The sequence below is a fragment of the Lactuca saligna genome, chromosome 6 (genome assembly GCF_052625555.1).
Source record: "Lactuca saligna cultivar CGN05327 chromosome 6, ASM5262555v1, whole genome shotgun sequence".
Classification (NCBI taxonomy): domain Eukaryota; kingdom Viridiplantae; phylum Streptophyta; class Magnoliopsida; order Asterales; family Asteraceae; genus Lactuca; species Lactuca saligna.
Window position 1 is genome coordinate 92280856 of NC_136422.1, and position 20301 is coordinate 92301156.

A 20301-nucleotide genomic window follows, 5' to 3' on the forward strand; every position below is an offset into this window, starting at 1 on the left:
CATAAAGGATCAAACAACAAATAATTCGAATTAACAATTAATCACATAATTATCCATATTTGACTTATTTATGATTTCTTGAAAAAGAATTTACCAATTTAATCAAAATAATTAATAATTATCATATAAGGAAATTAAATATTTTATTAATTGATAAATATCTTCAATTAGATCAAAAATATAGTCATATATATCATAAAATCGGATTTGGGTTGATCTAATATGATAAAGGTAAGTTTCCATAAGATAAATATGAAAAAATCCCGATTTTGGCTATTCCTCACACTTAGACTCGCCGAGTACCCAATTTGGACTCGCTGAGTCAGGCCAACTCGCCGAGTCCACAATGGGACTTGCCGAGTCCATGACTCAGAATCATAAAAATCGAATTTTGCAGGTAAGATTCTAACAATCAAGCAACAATTTAATAGAAACCAATCTAGGCTCTAATACCACTAATGGGTTTTGGACATATGAACATTCCTATGTGCACATACAAACCCTAATGCTTTGATCTAGGTTTCTCTAATTAAACATGCATTGAATCCAAGACTTCTAATGGCTAATTATGTATAAGAACAATACAAAACTAGAGTTAGAAGCTTACCTTGAAACACTTGTTTGATCTTCTTGTTCTTCGAGCTTTAGAGTCACAATTGTCACTCCTCTAATGGCTTACAAACACCAACTAGCAAAGAGAATGATTTAAGAAAGAGAGGAGAGAGGAGGAAATCGCCCAGGGTTTCCTTGCTGTATAGGAGGTGCCGATTTCCCTATCCCAAGGGGTCTATTTATACTTGTAAGGCTCCTAGGGTTTCACCCTTAAACCCTAATTAGATAACTTAGACTCTAAGCAATCCTAATCCTTCCTTAGATATGCCTTGGACGATTTTTAGGCTTATCCTAGCCCTACAACTCATCCAAACCCTATCACTTCAGGATTCATAGCCCAAAGTGTAACTATCAAACAATTGACAGTTTATACCCTCTTATTTAATTAATAGCTTTAAGTCACCAAATTAATACTAATTAATCTACGACTTATATTAATCAAATAACAATATTATTATTCCTTATATTATTCTCATAATATATTAATAATATCTATTCTCCCATAATAAATCATCCTGTCAAGTTGCTGTGGTGAAGGCAACCCAAAAGGACAATGCATAATCGGGTCAAATACTTACCTAATATAGTTGCAGCCTTAGACACTATTCCAACAAATGTCACCTCAGATACAATCAAAAGCAATAAGAAGTTAGAGTAGTGGGTAAAGGTTTAAGGAACAGAAGCATCACCAGAAATAGGCATCTATAGCGAAAAAGTTGTTTTAGTTAAATGACATAAATCCTTATTATTTTAACCCATAATAATATTCAAGGGTAGGATCCAATATAACAATTCACCACTAAAAAGAGGGATACCATAATCTTATTGGGAATTCACAAAGGTAGGTAAAATAATTCACCAATTTCAAACTGTGAAATACCTAGATCTTTTGAGATTCATTGAATCTTATCAATGACATATTTAATCTCATATTATGATATTCTATTTGTGACTAGGATTCCAAGGATCACAAAAAACATGTGAATAACCATGCAAACATGCTTGGCAACCTCGATGTCTTTTTATCATCTCTAACTGATGTGACGGTTAACCACACACGCTACATTAAATATGATAATTTTCAAGATGCCCATAATTTCTATTTAATGTCCCTATTAGTGTAGTGGTTAACCACACACGCTCCATTAACGACATATTAAAGTATGATGTGCATTTTCATGGATTTGCATACTTTTCCATCATTATACTTTTACTGATATTATGCCGTATCAAATGTGTTCGGCTAATGACCATCCACCATACAAGGGAGTGGTGGGTAAGAGTGGACACCTAATGACGGTCATTTTATAGGCCGTTTCCTTATGGCTCTATGATAACTAGGGAATAGAACTCCTGAACATTCACTAATGCCAATAAGCTTGCACTCGAATACATAGACAATTCCCAAACCAAGACTCAACCATTGGTTCCAAACCAACATATAAATCAATTCTTTATAACCAAGATTCTCATATTGATCTATCCACATCTACCTAGTTCCATACTCAAGTACCAAATCCCCGACCAATTGCTGAACTTGATAACCTCACACACGGCTGCACCACGAGAATCCAACCAAGAGTTTAATTGAAAAAGGATATCCTACCCTATTCACCAACACAACTCCAACATCCCTCCGATTCGAAGAATACACGACATAACCAACCAACACACAAGCATTAGCTAGTCCACTTCATTCGAGATGAATGCTACTATCCCAACCATAGTCTTACATCACACCTGGACCTAAGTCGGCCTAAAACCTTCCTCGATCCTATGAATTTTTTAGCCCTCCTATTGTCTCACAACCATTCATGCAATGGTGTAACTCAAGCTAGTGAAGGCTAGAGCCAAATCATAGACTCAAAACACTCCCACAACTGCCTATCGACCTTCTGAATGCTACAGGCCACCCCATAGTCTTACAATACTTCCATACTGCCTATTAACCTAGGGAATGCTACGGGCAACCCCATAGCCTTACAACACTTCCATACTTCCTACCAACCTAGTGAATGTTGCGCGCTACCCTACAATCTTATTGCACTTCCATACTGTCATGGGCCCAACCCATGGTCTTGTCAACTATCTACATCAATACTTTATCAAAATCAACTTGAACTGAAAACCCTAAATTTCTAAAACCAATTGAGCATTCAAGTCGTGCTTCAAACCTCAAATCCTTCATCAGATAAGAACATGCAAGGAGGTCCATACAAAACCCATAACCTAAACCCAATTACAAAACCAAAATATGTCATTGTCGATGCTTCACGCCTCAAACGATATAACCTGGATCCTAAAAATTTTCTTCCCTGATTACAACTACCCAACTAACTTTATTCCCTACATAAACTTGAACTCATTCCCAATCAGAACAAGCTATCCACTTGCTCTTGGTTATGTTATTTCAAGTTGACCAGCATTGGGAATATTTCCATTAATCCCAAGTGTTTCTCCCCCACTTGAATCATGTACGCTCTGACAAACTCATAACAATTCAAATTTCCAAGCCATCTACAATTTGACTACTTAAGACTTCCACTAACCTGAGATTATAAGAACGAAAATTTGATGACCAATCGACCTAGCATACATATATCCCAAAGTCTGAATAAATACACCTCACTATTTTAATGAAAAATTGATATCCCCAATCCCTTTCCACTGAGGCAGCTTCAAAACCCTCGAGCGACTTCAAAAAATGAAAAAGAATAAACAACCCAGTTATCATAAACATATAGATATCCAATTAAATAACCCACTTACTACAGATAAATATCCATGCGAACAGGCATCAATCATGCCCTGAAGGTGTGAATTCGCCAACAACTAAATTTACACCCAAGATTTGACCAATCCTTCATTGCTTCGCAAGCACAAATGATCCCTACGAATTTTTCATTCAAATCCAACATATTCACATTGCAACTTCCTTAGAATTAATGCATTGAAAAAATCAAATCAGCCCGATTGATGATCCTCCAAGCAGAACACCTAATTTTTCTCTACTTAGGGATCACTCTACCACTAGTTTTTGCCTTCCATATTGATGTCTAAAACCGACACAACCATTCATACTCTAAGCATGATTCTTAGTATGAAAAACGACATATGAATAAACCTCGAATGAAAGTAACTAAACCACCATAAAAAATTATTCCTAAGTGGAGACTTAAATAAACAGAACATAGTGTCTCACACATACAATCACATTATTATAAGCATAAATAATAAGAGCATGAAGGAAGTGAATATGATACATACATGTGACAACATCTGATGCAACTCATATCTCCTTAGCCTATAACTGAAATGCTAGGATCCTCACTACTGGAACCTCAACTATGCCATCACGACCATCAATCATCCTAATAGCAGTTAGAGCTAGTACCCGCACCACTCCACCCATCAATCCAGGACAATCGCCTTCTTGTGGCCCACTTGCTTGTAGTGAAAACATATCATGCTCGATCTATGGGTGCATTCCCTACTAAAATGACCAATCCTACCACACTTATAGAAACTTATACCTCTAGATAGAAACACCCCATCGTGCGGATTCCTGCACTTACCGTAATGGCATCGACCCTACTAGCCTTTAGCTCATGAATCGAAAACCTTGAGCTTCTTCACCGAGCCCTCTACTATCATAATCGAAACTGGCTTGTGCTTCCCTAGAAGCTCCAAATCAATCTCATGTACTTAGGCTCTAGCAATCATATCCTCCAATATAATGCAAGTGGACATGCTCACTAGCTCCCCAATGTTATCTCTCAGCATATCATGATACATCATCATCTTCTTCTCCTTATCTGCAACATACTTAGGAACTAGCAGAGCCCTCTCCCTGAACATGGAAATGATCTCCAACATAGTCTCCATCATCTGGTGAAGGCCATGAAATTCCCTCATCAACTGTTGCACCTCAATGGCCGGTGCAAACTTTGCCCCGAACCTCGCTACACCATCTGCCTATGACATGGCCACCACGACCTCCTCTCCCAAAAAGTGAGGAACCTCCTGTGACAACTGGAAAACTTTGTGTCAAACAAGGTGTAAATTGTAACACCATGGGGAATTTCTTAGGACCGAAATCACTTAGTCAAAGTTAAGCCTAAGACCGAAATCGCATGTGCTTCGGTCATACTAGGGAACTTTTAGTGGGTTTTAGGTCAAGGTAAGTAATAAATACGGAAGTTGAGTTTATGATTAGATGTATCACCCATTTCCGATGCAAAATTTGGCAGTATCCCACGTAATAACCCAACAAACATCCAAGTATTATCCGACACTTAACTAAGTGAGTTCATACCCCCATATTTTTTAGTTTTTCATGTTTTAGGGGGGGGGGGGGGGATTACAAGTCAAAAAAAATATCATATAAATATTGGTCTCATCTTTATCTTGAAGTTTAAGCCATTATTTGCATAAGATGTGATTATTACTAGCTTTGGTACAATTATTTGTGATATATTAGTTTTCAAGTGCAAAACTAACAAAAACAAAACATGATCTATGTTAGAAAAATTATGAGAAAAAATATGATTTGCAAAACTACAAGTTTTTTGGAAGCTATTTACCATAATATATCTTTTTCAACAAAAATGAGTACACTCAAGTTATTTCACTATTTTGTAATATGATGTTGGATCTTACATTTGAAACTAAACAAGGTGTTTACTATGTATTTATGTAAATGATTATATAAATGTTTTTGATAACAAACATGATAAAACTACAACTGCTATAGTTTCGGAGCCACAAAACAACACTATCATTACAAAAGAAACATCTAATTATTTAAAGGTATAATTAGCCCATCTACAAGAAAAAAGGAGTTTTCAGTTCATGTAAATCGATTGATACTGGTTGTGAGACATTCGGCTTCACTATACCCACCAGAGTACACATACTAAGACCTATATTATAACTAGAGTCTCTTGCAGGGAGACCATGACACTTGTGTGTGGATATGTACATGATTGACAACCCCACACCTAAACTGTTAGCTAGAGTTAGACCGGCAGTTTTGGGGTGACGAATTTCGTAATAGTTCCGATGTCCGAAACGCGTAATTCAGACAACTAGTCGCATTAGTATGGTTATAATAACTCACATAGGGCATCAACAAAGCATTTTATTCATGGGGTAACATACATTTCAAGTAGTTTTATATAAAGACAAAACTTCTGTTGGGTATTTTGTGTTGCGTCATGGGCTCATTTTTTGTATATCCGAATTGGGCCTGTCCATCCGTGATTTTAGATTAGGGTTACGTTATTTATAGTGCATGCATGTATGCTTTATATACGACGGTCATTATTATTCTCTTGATTACTTTGTAACCCTAAACACCTCTACAGTCGAAGTTCTTAATCGAGCTCTTCTGAGGTGTTAAAGTCTAATCATTCAACACCAGTTAAACCATTCTTGACTTCTTTATTTTGCTATCTATTGCTTTGTTATTCATTATACTGGTTGAATCTATCGAGCTTTAAGGAATAATATTCCAACAATTGGTATCAGAGCAAGAGACTGTGTTACTCATACGCATTACTTCTGTTTGAAGAATTCTATAGGAATAAGCTCATCATGTCACACGATGATTCTCAAACCAATCCCATTAACATCTCAAACAACATGGGATCCACTACAAGGGTTTGTATTTGTAACGACCCAAAAATCACGATGAAACGACCCAAAAATTTTGTTTTTCAATGTAATCAAAACCATAATCTGAGTATCATAACATAAAAACATACGCGATGTATCCCAAATCATAATAAAATACTATGCGGAAAAACTGTATCATACTATATCAAATCAAGACAACTAAAACCATCCCCAGGATAAAAGCTAAGCTGTGGTGTGTGCGATGCTATCACCCCGAGCTCTTCCCTTTGCTTGCGGAAGTACCTGAAACCAAAACTGAAACTGTAAGCACGAAGCTTAGTGAGCTCCCCCAAACTACCACATACCATGCAGTATCATATAAACACATATTGGGCCTGGCCCACTGCATCGGGCCGAAACCCAGAAATTGCATCGGACCGAAGTCCGGAACTGACTGGGACCTTGTCCCCTGCATCGGACCGAAGTCCGGAACTAACTGCATCGGACAGTCCGAAACTATCTGCATCGGACCGAAGTCCGGAACCGACTGGGACCTTGTCCCCTGCATCGGACCGAAGTCCGGAACTGACTAACTGAACATGGCATAGCATAACACATCATCTAGCATGAACACATATACTGCATACTACATCGGGCCGTAGCCCGGAACACATAACACTTAACACATAAAACATAGCATACAAATCCTGTCTGAGCCACGAAGGCATCAAACATACTAGCTACTGCATCGGACCAGAGTCCGGAAACTACTGCCAACTGAACGGGCCGGCATTGTGGCCTTAGACCCGTCCCCACTTGAAGGAAACTCACCTGATGCTGCTGAATTGCTGCTGCTAATCCTTGACTGCTACCTGACTTCTGACTTCGACTGCTGCTCCACTAGCTCCTCAAGCTACCAATATCAATATGACACTTAGTCCAATTGACCTCCAAAGGTTACTAGGTCAAATATGGTCAAGGTCAAAATCCTGGTCAAAGTCAACCTTCTGGGTCAACCCTACTCGCCGAGTCTATCTACTGACTCGCCGGGTTCATATGCCCTGAGTCTTTCTTGTTCGCGACTCGACTCGCCGAGTCAATCCATGACTCGCCGAGTCCAACTAGGTCCGAGTCCTGTCCTGTCCAACTCGTTGAGTCACCACCCGACTCACTGATTCGGGTCTCGACTCGAAGGTTTTAGGGTTTCGCGATCTGACTCGCCGAGTCCAAGAACAGACTCGCCGAGTCCTAGACAATCTTCAACCAACTCGTCGAGTTGTTCATCCAACTCGCCGAGGCCATGCCTATCTTCATCCGACTCGACGAGTTGTTCATCCTACTCGTCGAGTTCCTCCTCACCTTCAAGCTACTCGCCGAGTCCACTCGAAGGACTCACCGAGTCTATCCATTCCTCAATCCATGCAGTGGCTTTTCGAGCCAATTTGAACTTCCAACTCCTAGATCCATACCTCTAGGGCCTATTCCCCACGTAAAGTGGCAAACTTTACGTGTAGATTGAGAGATCTAAGCTCAAAACACACTAAACTAGGGTTTATGGCAAACATGCTTCTTCGACATACCAAGGGCTGATACTTTAGGGGATTCAAGACCAAAACCAACATGGATCTGAGGTAGCAACCCCAGATCTGAACCTCCAACCCGAATTGGTTACAAAACATACCAATAATGACCAAAACTCACACATAAGAATAGATCTAGATGCAAAGGGAGTCCAATTAACAGCTTATTACCTCTAAATGATTTGAAATGTCTTCTCAATCTCGGATCTACAGTCCCTTCTTGCTCTTACAAGGATTTTCTTCCATCTCCAAGCTTATAGTGCTCTCTTCGATGCAAGATCTAGCTCAAAAACGGATATGGCGGCTAGGGTTGATGTTTTGGGGGGGTAAAGAGGCACTAAAGGAACCCTAAGAAAGAGAATGAGATGCTTAAATAGGCTCCAAGTTCCCGGGTTTAGGGTTTTCCCCGTTCAGACCCAACTCGCCGAGTCTTCCTGGCCGACTCGCCGAGTCGGTCGCTTTCACCACAACCCGGATCCCGCTCGGACTCGCCGAGTCTCCCCTAAACTTGAGGTTTTCTTTCTTTTCTTGGCTTTCCAAACTTTGGGGTGTTACAACTCTCCCCCACTTAAACTAAACTTCGTCCTCGAAGTTTGCTACGATCAACTGCCTTTGAGCTGCCTCCAACTCCCGGTCTGGAAAATCTAACACCCTTGTGCCCATCACTCCAGCCACTCACCATGCTGATCACTACTGTTGGTACATATTGAATCTTTCTCCTTTCCATAATTTCCTCAACGATACTTCCTCCGACTGAAAATCCTGTTGCCTCTCAACTGCCTACTGGATGCACTGAGACTACCCTTGCTCAACTATTCTGCTAATATCTGAGTTACCATCTCCCACCGGTCACTACACTCCATCGCAATCTGCTAGCCGCTCCTAGCGACTCCGTAAGATACCCCGATTGTCCATAACTGTCCCATCTATTCTGTCATCCATACTGAGTCAGCTTGCTTACATCCCATCTGATTACTCAACTCCTACTAACTCGAGTCTTTCATCCCGAAGAAAAGCTACCTGCCTAGCTATCTTTACATGTCACTTATACTCGGCCGAAGGCTCAACTGATCCTGCTGGGAGAGACTTGTCATTTCCAAATCAACCAACTATACCGTCAACACTTGTATTCCAACTCAAATACAATACTGACCCAAAACTCTGAAACCTTTCAAACACTGAATTGTCTACAATACTGAACCTGCCTAAAACACTAAACTGCCTGAAACGCTGATCGGGCTGAATCACTGAGCTGCCTGAAACACTAAACTCAAATCCAACTGTGGAGTCAAGGGACTCCTCACTTAGTCGCTTCCACGACTTCTGAATGAAATCTTCCTCAAGGACTAGTTTCCACTAGTTATCCTGTCACTGTGGCTCTAACAACCTTCCGATCCAACCGATCGGGTCCTTACATCACATCCTGACATCATCCATTCTATGACTAATAACATGATGGCTCCCAGACTGACGGTAGCCCTTAACATACCCGAACCTCAACGGTCCACTGCTACTCTGATCTCATAACTGATGTGACGATCTATAGCCAAGATTCGCTGACTTAGCCATAACTGAACCATTTGGGAAATCCGAATCTAATCCGTGGATTCCCATATTCCCACCGCTGCACCCGAACGGGTGGGAATTACTACATTCCCGCGTTCAACCACGCGCTCATGCTGCTACCAATCTGATAAAAGCCACGGCTACACCCTCGGATTCACAAGTCTCAAATACTATCTGGCTGCTAATGAACGCTACGGCTACCCCCGCAGGCTTACAACACTCTACTACTATCTGACTGCTAGTGAATGCTACGGCTACCCCCGCAGGCTTACAACACTACTACTACTATCTGACTGCTAGTGAATGCTACGGCTACCCCTGCAGGCTTACAACACTACTACTACTATCTGACTGCTAGTGAATGCTACGGCTACCCCCGCAGGCTTACAACACTACTACTATCCCGAGAACATCCTAACTATCCCTAGTCCCGCTAGTGATTCCTCATCTCGATTTCTCAAACCAGCCCTCAGTCTTTGAATTCTGCATCATCCTCGACATCTTATATCCTTGATATACTTAGCGCTTCGTCGAGGAATCCTTCGGCTTGGTTCCCAAACCAACCGTCTACTAATCTGGATACAAGAAGTTATTGTTGGGAAGTTTCCAACCTCCCAACTCCTGAATCTATGCAACCTGCATGCTGCCTCAGACACTGGCTACCAATACGAAAACATCTCTTGCTACCCGTTCTCAGGATCTTCATTCCGACTCTCATGCGTCCGATAGGTGGTCCTCAAATCTTGGATTCCCAACCAGCTTCTAACCATCTCGATTACATGAACTAACTGCTGGGAAAAGTTCTCGAACTCCTAATTCTGAACTTCTCAATCCATCCATCACTGTGCTACTACCATTTCTTCTTAGAGGCCGCGCACTCATTCTGAGTCTACGAGACTCTTATCCAAATATACCCGGAGGGTTCTCCCCCACTTCGATCCTGCTTACCCCTTGCTGCTTCACACTCAAAAGAGATCCCGATCCTTGTTGTCATTCCATAATCATTCTGCTAAGGAACCCAAGCCTGCCATAGCTAGGGATCTAACCAATCCATTCCAACACTAACCACTCCGAACTAGCGAAACGAACCAAATCTCTCCCAACCATGCTACAGTTACTGCATCCTCCGAAACCTTCTTCATAAGAGCACATCCCCTATCTACCAACCAATTTTTCCGAGGTATGAAAATGGCATATAACATAATCACAAACAAGCCACACTAACACCACACATAAGTTTATTGACATCAATGCAGCAACATAGCAATAATGTTGTGAATAGTAAAATAGAGGGAAAAGAATCATACCTGCAACCTGATCTGAAGGATCCTCAAATCCCTCTGATTTTCGAACTCTACTATGACAATGAGGGTGTCCCAACCGCTGAACGGGGCAGTTCACCCTAACATGGCCAGGCTGATGACAATGATGGCATAACTCTACTTCTACTATGCATTCCTAACGTTTGTGACCCTTCCATCCGCATCTGCCGCACTTAGACTTGCTGCGCACGCCAGCTCGTGCTCCCTTCTCCCTCGAGCAACTATCTCGACCTTGCGGGCTTCTGACACCTACTTCGACAGTGTCCGACTGCCCATCTTGCCGAACTAGACCGGAAGACCGCTTCCTCTTCCCAAGCTGACTATCCGAGCCAATCTCCCGCTCATGGGTCATAGTGACCATTTCACCCATTGCCTGGACAGCTGAGGTCCGCCTTTCAATCCTGTCGACCACACTATCGGTGATACGCCCAATGGTGTTTGGTAACTCTTCCTGGAGAGCCCGCGAAACCTCTGCAGCAATCCAATCCTGCAGGGAACCCTCTTGGGGGTAAGGTGGACCACTCACTCCCGACCCCGGATGACAAGTGCTAAAAATGGGACTCCCCTTCCTGATGGATCCCTGGGATCCATGAGAATCGGGCTCTATATGAGCCTCAAACTGTCCTGAAACTGCCCCGGCCCCTAAGGCCTTAAGATGACTGTCCATGAGCTCCACAATGGCCTCTCTAACTGAACCGAAAATCACTGGAGTCTGATCAATGATGTTGCGCATAATCTCTGCGGAAATGAAATCCCTCATCTGATCATCAAGCTGCCCGGCTCCAAAACCCAAGCTAGATCCCTCCTCGACGCCTGAATTGCTAACTGGTAGCTCGCGCAATGTCACCATGCTGAAAACATAACAAAATCATGATCAATTAACACACTATTGCTGAGGGATTTCTCACTCACTACACCATTCCTGGTTTCGTCTTGGCCCCTCTTGAATCGAGTACGGATCCTCTGCTTTCAGTAGTATGGGCCCCTACTACCTTCCACATCTATCCATACTTTCCTCGAGAGTTACCTCAACTCCACCCAGTCCCCTTTACTCTTCTACTGATCTCTGCTACTCTCATCCTAGGCTTGCCCTAGGGAACCTCTGACTCTACCCACACAGTCCTCAGCTGCTGAAGGCCTCCTAGTAATGCCAATTAGTCACCACCTAAATACCATCACATGTGATGAGGCTCAGATAATCCTTCAAGCAAAAGACTCGTCCCTACAACGGTTTGACTCAAACGAGAGTTGTGCAGTAGGGCCAAATCCAGCACTCTGAGATTATTCAACCCTGATCACATGTGATGAAACGTATTCACCTAATGGCTAACTCTCATCACTCAGAGTCCCACAAAGCACAAAGCAAGCAGCATTCGGATAAGGGAAACATACTCAGGCAAAACAATTCTCATAACAAGAAACTGCACTAGCATATAATGCTAAGCTCATACCTTCAGGCATAACCTACACAGGCTATCCTACTACTGTCTACTCATTACTAGCATGCAATTCTCATCAAGCTGGGACACATAAAGCAGGCACATAAGGCATCATCCTAGATCCTTAGTCCTATTCTAACATGCTGTTCTACTGAAGCTGGAACTGAAACTGAACTGAAACTGATACTAAAACTGATATTGAAAATAATAACATAACTTGTATGGGTAAATTGGGAGTACTTACTTGAGCTCGGCTGATTGCATGCACCACACCCTTTTCTCTTTTCAAAACTCTTTTTGCTTTTTCTAAAAATTGTTTTCTCTTCTCAAAATTCTTTTGTAACTACGATTTTTCTTTTGAAAACTATATACCACTTCCTTAGTTTGAGTTCAGACACACTCGGGAGTGCGCCCGAATCCCTCAAACCAAGGCTCTGATACCAACTTGTAACGACCCAAAAATCACGATGAAACGACCCAAAAATACGACCCAAAAATTTTGTTTTTCAATGTAATCAAAACCATAATCTGAGTATCATAACATAAAAACATACGCGATGTATCCCAAATCATAATAAAATACTGTGCGGAAAAACTGTATCATACTATATCAAATCAAGACAACTAAAACCATCCCCAGGATAACAGCTAAGTTGTGGTGTGTGCGATGCTATCACCCCGAGCTCTTCCCTTTGCTTGCAGAAATACCTGAAACCAAAACTAAAACTGTAAGCACGAAGCTTAGTGAGCTCCCCCAAACTACCACATACCATACAGTATCATATAAACACATATTGGGCCTGGCCCACTGCATCGGGCCGAAACCCGGAAACTGCATCGGACCGAAGTCCGGAACTGACTGGGACCTTGTCCCCTGCATCGGACCGAAGTCCGGAACTAACTGCATCGGACCGAAGTCCGGAACTAACTGCATCGGACCGAAGTCCGGAACTATCTGCATCGGACCGAAGTCCGGAACCGACTGGGACCTTGTCCCCTGCATCGGACCGAAGTCCGGAACTGACTGACTGAACATGGCATAGCATAACACATCATCTAGCATGAACACATATACTGCATACTACATCGGGCCGTAGCCCGGAACACATAACACTTAACACATAAAACATAGCATACAAATCCTGTCTGAGCCACGAAGGCATCAAACATACTAGCTACTGCATCGGACCAGAGTCCGGAAACTACTGCTAACTGAACGGGCCGGCATTGTGGCCTTAGACCCATCCCTACTGGAAGGAAACTCACCTGATGCTGCTGAACTGCTGCTGCTAATCCTTGACTGCTACCTGACTTCTGACTTCGACTGTTGCTCCACTAGCTCCTTAAGCTACCAATATTAATATGACACTTAGTCCAACTGACCTCCAAAGGTTACTAGGTCAAATCTGGTCAAGGTCAAAATCCTGGTCAAAGTCAACCTTCCGGGTCAACCCTACTCGCCGAGTCTATCTACTGACTCGCCGGGTTCATATGCCTTGAGTCTTTCTTGTTCGTGACTCGACTCGCCGAGTCAATCCATGACTCGCCGAGTCCAACTAGGTCCAAGTCCTGTCCTGTCCAACTCGCTGAGTCACCACCCGACTCACTGATTCGGGTCTCGACTCGAAGGTTTTAGGGTTTCGCGATCTGACTCGCCGAGTCCAAGAACAGACTCGCCGAGTCCTAGACAATCTTCAACCAACTCGTCGAGTTGTTCATCCAACTCGCCGAGGCCATGCCTATCTTCATCCGACTCGACGAGTTGTTCATCCTACTCGTCGAGTTCCTCCTCACCTTCAAGCTACTCGCCGAGTCCACTCGAAGGACTCACCGAGTCTATCCATTCCTCAATCCATGCAGTGGCTTTTCGAGCCAAACTGAACTTCCAACTCCTAGATCCATACCTCTAGGGCCTATTCCCCACGTAAAGTGGCAAACTTTACGTGTAGATTGAGAGATCTAAGCTCAAAACACACTAAACTAGGGTTTATGGCAAACATGCTTCTTCGACATACCAAGGGCTGATACTTTAGGGGATTCAAGACCAAAACCAACATGGATCTGAGGTAGCAACCCCAGATCTGAACCTCCAACCCGAATTGGTTACAAAACATACTAATAATGACCAAAACTCACACATAAGAATAGATCTAGATGCAAAGGGAGTCCAATCAACAGCTTATTACCTCCAAATGATCTGAAATGTCTTCTCAATCTCGGATCTACAGTCCCTTCTTGCTCTTCCAAGGCTTTTCTTCCTTCTCCAAGCTTATAGTGCTCTCTTCGATGCAAGATCTAGCTCAAAAACGGATATGGCGGCTAGGGTTGATGTTCTGGGGGGTAAAGAGGCACTAAAGGAACCCTAGGAAAGAGAATGAGATGCTTAAATAGGCTCCAAGTTCCCGGGTTTAGGGTTTTCCCCGTTCAGACCCAACTCGCCGAGTCTCCCTGGCCGACTCGCCGAGTCGGTCGCTTTCACCACAACCCGGATCCCGCTCGGACTCGCCGAGTCCCTCCATGGACTCACCGAGTCTCCCCTAAACTTGAGGTTTTCTTTCTTTTCTTGGCTTTCCAAACTTTGGGGTGTTACAGTATTCTCTACACTCAAGACTATGAAGTGTGGGCACATCACTTTGAAGATTACGTAATTGGATCTGAAGACAATGGTTATCTCGTATGGGAAGCTATCACGATCGGTCTGTTTGTTCATGTAGGAACAACCCGGATAGGGAAGACTCAAAAGGAGTATAATCAGCTTTTGGTGGATGTAGATAAGATACCACAAGATGAAAAATATAAGTTGTTGTGTAATCTCAAAGCCTTGAGGGTGATCATATTTGCCTTACAAGCCAATACTTTCTGTCTGGTCAGTTCATGCATTACTGCTAAAGAGATATGGGACAAGCTGAAAGAACTGTATTCAACCGACAAGGATCTAGAACATTCGATCCAAACCCTATTGCTCTCTGAATTTGAAGCATTTTCACAAAAATATGAAGAGACACTGCTACAGACGTTTGATCATTACAATCATGTGTTGCACAAAATGATGAAGCATGGTATTGGAAGGAAGGAGATTGAACAGAAAGTGACTTTCTTGAATGGTATGAGATGTAAGTGGATGGTAGTGGTCTCAACAGTAAAGGCTCATGAACAATTCAAATCATACTCTCTGGCAAAACTAAAGGGTATCCTAAAATCACATGAAAGCACAGTTACTAAAGAAGCGAAGGTTGTGTGAGGTGTAGGTTCTCTGGCTCTGCTCTCAAAGAAAAAAAATGTTGTTGAAGAAGAAGAAGAATCTGACATGTCAGAATGTGATCTAACCAATGAGGAGTACACATTGATGGTGTCAAACTCAAAGAAGTTTGCTCGAAAGAAGTTTCTAGCCAATAAGAACCGAAACTAGCAAGGAAGCTATAGTTCTGAAAAGGTGAAGGAAGAAACAAAGAGCAATTCTCAGAAGGAAGATGAAAAGAAATAAAGCAAGCTTATGGGAGATTCAGGGTATGATTGTAACTATTGTCAAGGCAAGAACCACTTTGCCAAGGACTATCTGTTGAGAAAGATGGATGAGAAAAGGGATGGTGAAAATGATGAAGCTTATTACATGCGAAAGCTGGATGAAATAAAGAAAAAGATGGCAACTAATGTTTCAATGAATGCCCTGATTGTGCAGGAAAATGTAGATGAAGATGAGTTCGGTGGCGTTGAATTCTGGTCCACCGATTCTGAGGATGAAGAAGTGAGAAAACCCTCACATGGAAGAGCATACATGGCAATAGAGGAAGCTACCAGCTCGGCTAGGAAATGTCTAATGGTTACTGCTGGAAGATCATCCGAAGATGAGTGTAAGGAGCCGAACCTGACTGAGGAAAAGTGTTTTGCAGCCAAGCCCGTGAGTGAAAGGATCAGCGACTACGACCGGTTGATCAAAAACGTATAAACGATCCTTGAATCACTTAAAGTTCCTGTTACTAATTATGAAGAAGAACTAAACGAACTAAAATTTAAATTTTCCAACTCAAGTGGTAGTCTCATCAAAACTCGCCTAGAGAATTCTAACCTAACTGACCAACTCAGTAGGGAATCTTCCAAGAGTGAGAAAAGGAGGGCATGGATACAGCTGAAGGAGTAGGAGTAATTAGAACTAGGGATGAGATTATTTATTTACAAAGATACAACTTAAAGTTTTTGAAACAATGAAATGTTTTTTGTTTGATTGCAAAACGCTTATATACCAATATAACTCAGCTACACCTAGATTGTGAAATAAGGAAAAAATTCATAAGATGATTTTACCCTTCCTTGAATTTAAGGAGGATGAAGTCATTGTCGAATGTGAATCAATAATGTCCTCAGATGAGATTTCGGTCACTTACAGATATGGACTACACAAGATTGAGACATTCATTGACTACAAGGAGCACAAATGTATGCTTAAAAATCTTCTGGATGAAAATGTAGGTTAAATATTAAGTCCGAGACCATACAAACATTTGACTCGTCAAATTCCAAATTATGTTCAGAATATAAAATAAATGTAGAAAACACATCTAAATTTTATGAGGAAAGTGAGATGAGTGATATCTCATTGGATGATGTGGTTGATTGTTCTGAGTTTTTAAAGACTGAAACCGAGACTGAAAAACCCCTCATATCTGAAAACTCGGTTGAATATGCTCGCTTATCCAATGAAAAATCAAAGAAACTTAAAGAGATAGCAATGTTCTATCAAAAGGTTCAAACGATGCCAAATCAAGTGTATGTTGTTAAAGGTGTCACCGATAAACAAACAGCAGAATTGAAATTTTTGGTTGACACAGACAATGCTGAAGGGTGCGACGATTACTTCTGGTCCGCCCCTATCGATAATGCAGACGAAATAGTGGGCTTATTAAAGCGAATATCATGGAGGGTAAGCGGAAGATATTTAACTGAAGTCCTCAACAAACCCTCAAGTTTTGATAAACCAAGCTCAAGTGGAACAAAAGAGATACCAGAAAAATCAAAGAAAGCATCCACTGTAACCGCCAAGACAACTGAAGCTCACATGGAGAAGTTGAAGTCAAGCTTCAACATTCATAAATCTCAAGGCAGCTGGATGAACAGAAATAGGAAAGAAATCAGAGATACATGAAAAATCTGCATGAGCAGAAACGATTTTGGTAGTCTCAAAGCCCTAACTATGCTCCGTCCAAGAAAGAAACAAATGTTAAAGAAAATGACAAGTCAAACCGACAGTCCAGTCTTGGTCCAAACTCTTATTATTCTTGAAACCGAAAGCCCAGTCTCTGTCCCAATTTATCACAGAATCGAACATCCAGTCTCGGTTCCAATCCCAGATCTAAGAACCGAATATCCAGTCTCGGTTCGAACACCAGATCTTAGAACCGAACTTCAAGTTTCAGTCCCAACACCAAGGCTGAAAACCGAAAATCTAGTTTCGGTCATTCTCACAGTCAACAAAAGCCTTATTCAGTGAAGGATGTTAAAGGAAAGGGAAAGCTTGATTCAAACTCTACCATCAATAATAAGAAAAAGTCAGCTAACTCTAGGACTCAAACGAATATCCCAAAACCAACTAAGAAAACACCTTCTGATACATTACAGTTTAAACAAGACGAAAATAAAATAAAAGTTTATACCATCAAAAGGAAAGACGAAACCACTCTAATAAAAAAAAACTTATTTGGTTGATCTTTCTGTTATTGTTCCTTTTTCTGTAAAAGACTTACCAGGGCCCAAGAGACTATGGGTTCCTAAATCTGCTTGAATTTGCAGGTTATAAGTGACGAGCAGTTTGATGAAGAATGGTACATAGACAGTGGCTACTCATGTCACATGACAGGAAAGAAGGAAGAGCTCAGGGAGTTTCGATCTCTTAAGGATGGTGGATGTGTGAAGTTTGGAAACAACTCTTATGGCACTATCAAAGGATATGGCATGATAACCAACAAAGAGTTCACAATTCAAAAAGTGGCATACGTGGAGGGATTGTAGCACAACCTCATAAGTGTATCACAATTTGTTGTGGGGGCAGGACTGAAAGTATCATTCGATGATGAGGGATCAAAAATTATTGAAAAGCAATCCAAAAGAGTTCTGTTGAAGTTTGAACGCAAGGGAGAGATGTATCCTTTAAATCTCAACCCAATTCGAGGATAACCAACAATTTTCCTTTTATTAAAAGCGAACTCTGACGAAAGCTAGTTATGGCACAAAAGACTATCGCACCTGAACTTCAAAGACATTAATAAGTTGGTGCTTGGTGATCATGTTCGAGGCCTCCTTCTTCTCAAGTTTGATAAGGAACACCTATGTGCAGCATGTGAGATGGGCAAACAAATCGGAAAAAGCCATCCTTCACGAATCAATACCAAGATCATTGAAGCTCTTGAACTTCTGCACATTGACTTGTGTGAACCTTCGGCTATTGAAAGCATCGGTGGTAGTAAGTTCATGCTTCTCATAGTAGATGATTTTTCACGTTTCACCTAGGTTTACTTTCTTAAACAGAAATCAGAAGTGACTCCCAAGTTGAAGATGTTTACCAAGCAAATGGAATTACAGCTGCGAAAGGTGGTGAGGAACTTTAGAAGCGATAATGGGCTTGAGTTCAAGAATAAAGAGTTTGAAGACTTTCTGGCCAAAAAGGGAGTATCTCACAACTTCTATGCTCCTTATACTCCACAACAGAATAACATTGTTTAAAGATGAAACCGTTCCTTATGTGAGGTAGCTAGAACCATGATAAATTTCGCTTCTCTTCCATTATACTTCTGGGCTGGTGCTGTGGCAACTGCATGTTATACTCATAATCGATCCTTACTTAACAAGCGATTCTCCATCACTCCATATGAGATTCTGAACAATCGACAACCCAACATTAAGTTTTTCCATGTGCTCGGTTCTAGGTACTTCATTTTTAATTCCAAAGAGAACCGAAACAAGTTCGACGTTAAAGCCGATGAGGGAATCTTCCTTGGTTATTCACTCACTTCAAAGGCTTATAGTGTTTTAAATAAATACTCCAAACGTATTGAAGAATCCTACTAGGTAACCTTTGATGACAACTACATGAAGAAGGTTTAATCGTTTGAAAATACCACTGGAGAAATATTTGCAGAATTAGGACAAGTCTCGGTTCCCATTTCCAAGTTATTTGAAGAGTACATAAGGCTATTTGAAGAACCAGAAAAGGCTATACACTCGGAGGTGAATGCTGCAGACAACAAAATCGACCATCTAAAAAATATCATCGATGACACTGTGAAAGACATGGAAAAGAACTCTTCTAAACCAACTGATGATCAATCCTCACTTAACCCTCCAAATAATAGGTCAACATTCAAAGGGGAGGGTTCATCTGTATCCAATACAACTGGATTATCAAACGAGGGGGAGAATCCAACTTCAACCGAGGAGGTGAATCCAACTCCAACCAAATGTGAGGATCCTTAAACATACAAGGGATATGCTTTTCCTTTTAAGGGGAGAATGAAAAATCAAATGACGAAGATGATCGATCAGAATTTGAAGAAGAGGTAAATGCAGAGTTGGATCCTGTCTATACCCTAATTGTGATAACCATCAAAATTCGAGTCGGTTCTAGATTTCAATAAACTTAGGTGCACATATAGGCACGACACATACTAGACTTAGTAACTAAAAGTTAATATATAACCTATTAGAAATTTGGAAACAGTTAGAAACAATGGATAATATGCTTTGATTTCACATTGGCATGTGAATTCTACTACTACTTAGCTGTAGAGGCTATCCATATTCGGGTCACTCTTTCACTCGAACACCATTTCATGAATCATGTACACACATCATACACTTGACCTAGAAGTAGAAATTAGGTCAAAGTCTCATAGAAACTTAAGTCAAAGTTGAAGACTAGGACTAGTATACTTGATTCCTCAATTTTGCTTGAATCTCGGAATCACTACATAGAATGCCAATAAACCAATAGAATAAATGACAAACATTATTTATAACTATAAAAGAGTTATAATACAATAAGATAAATTGAAGTCTCAAATATTCTATTGATTTTGATATCCAAAGATTTATTAAATCTCAAAACCCTAAAAGCCCTAAAACCTAAATCTTATAAAGTTTAACATCAAGAATTCTATAAAAATAGTTATGGACTTA

General features: G+C 41.2%; 1 pseudogene; it reads left to right on the plus strand.

Annotated features, from left to right (window-relative positions):
• The first annotated feature begins 18412 nt into the window (after positions 1 to 18412).
• Positions 18413 to 20301, plus strand: part of LOC145002784 (uncharacterized) — a 52113-nt pseudogene continuing 50224 nt past the window's right edge.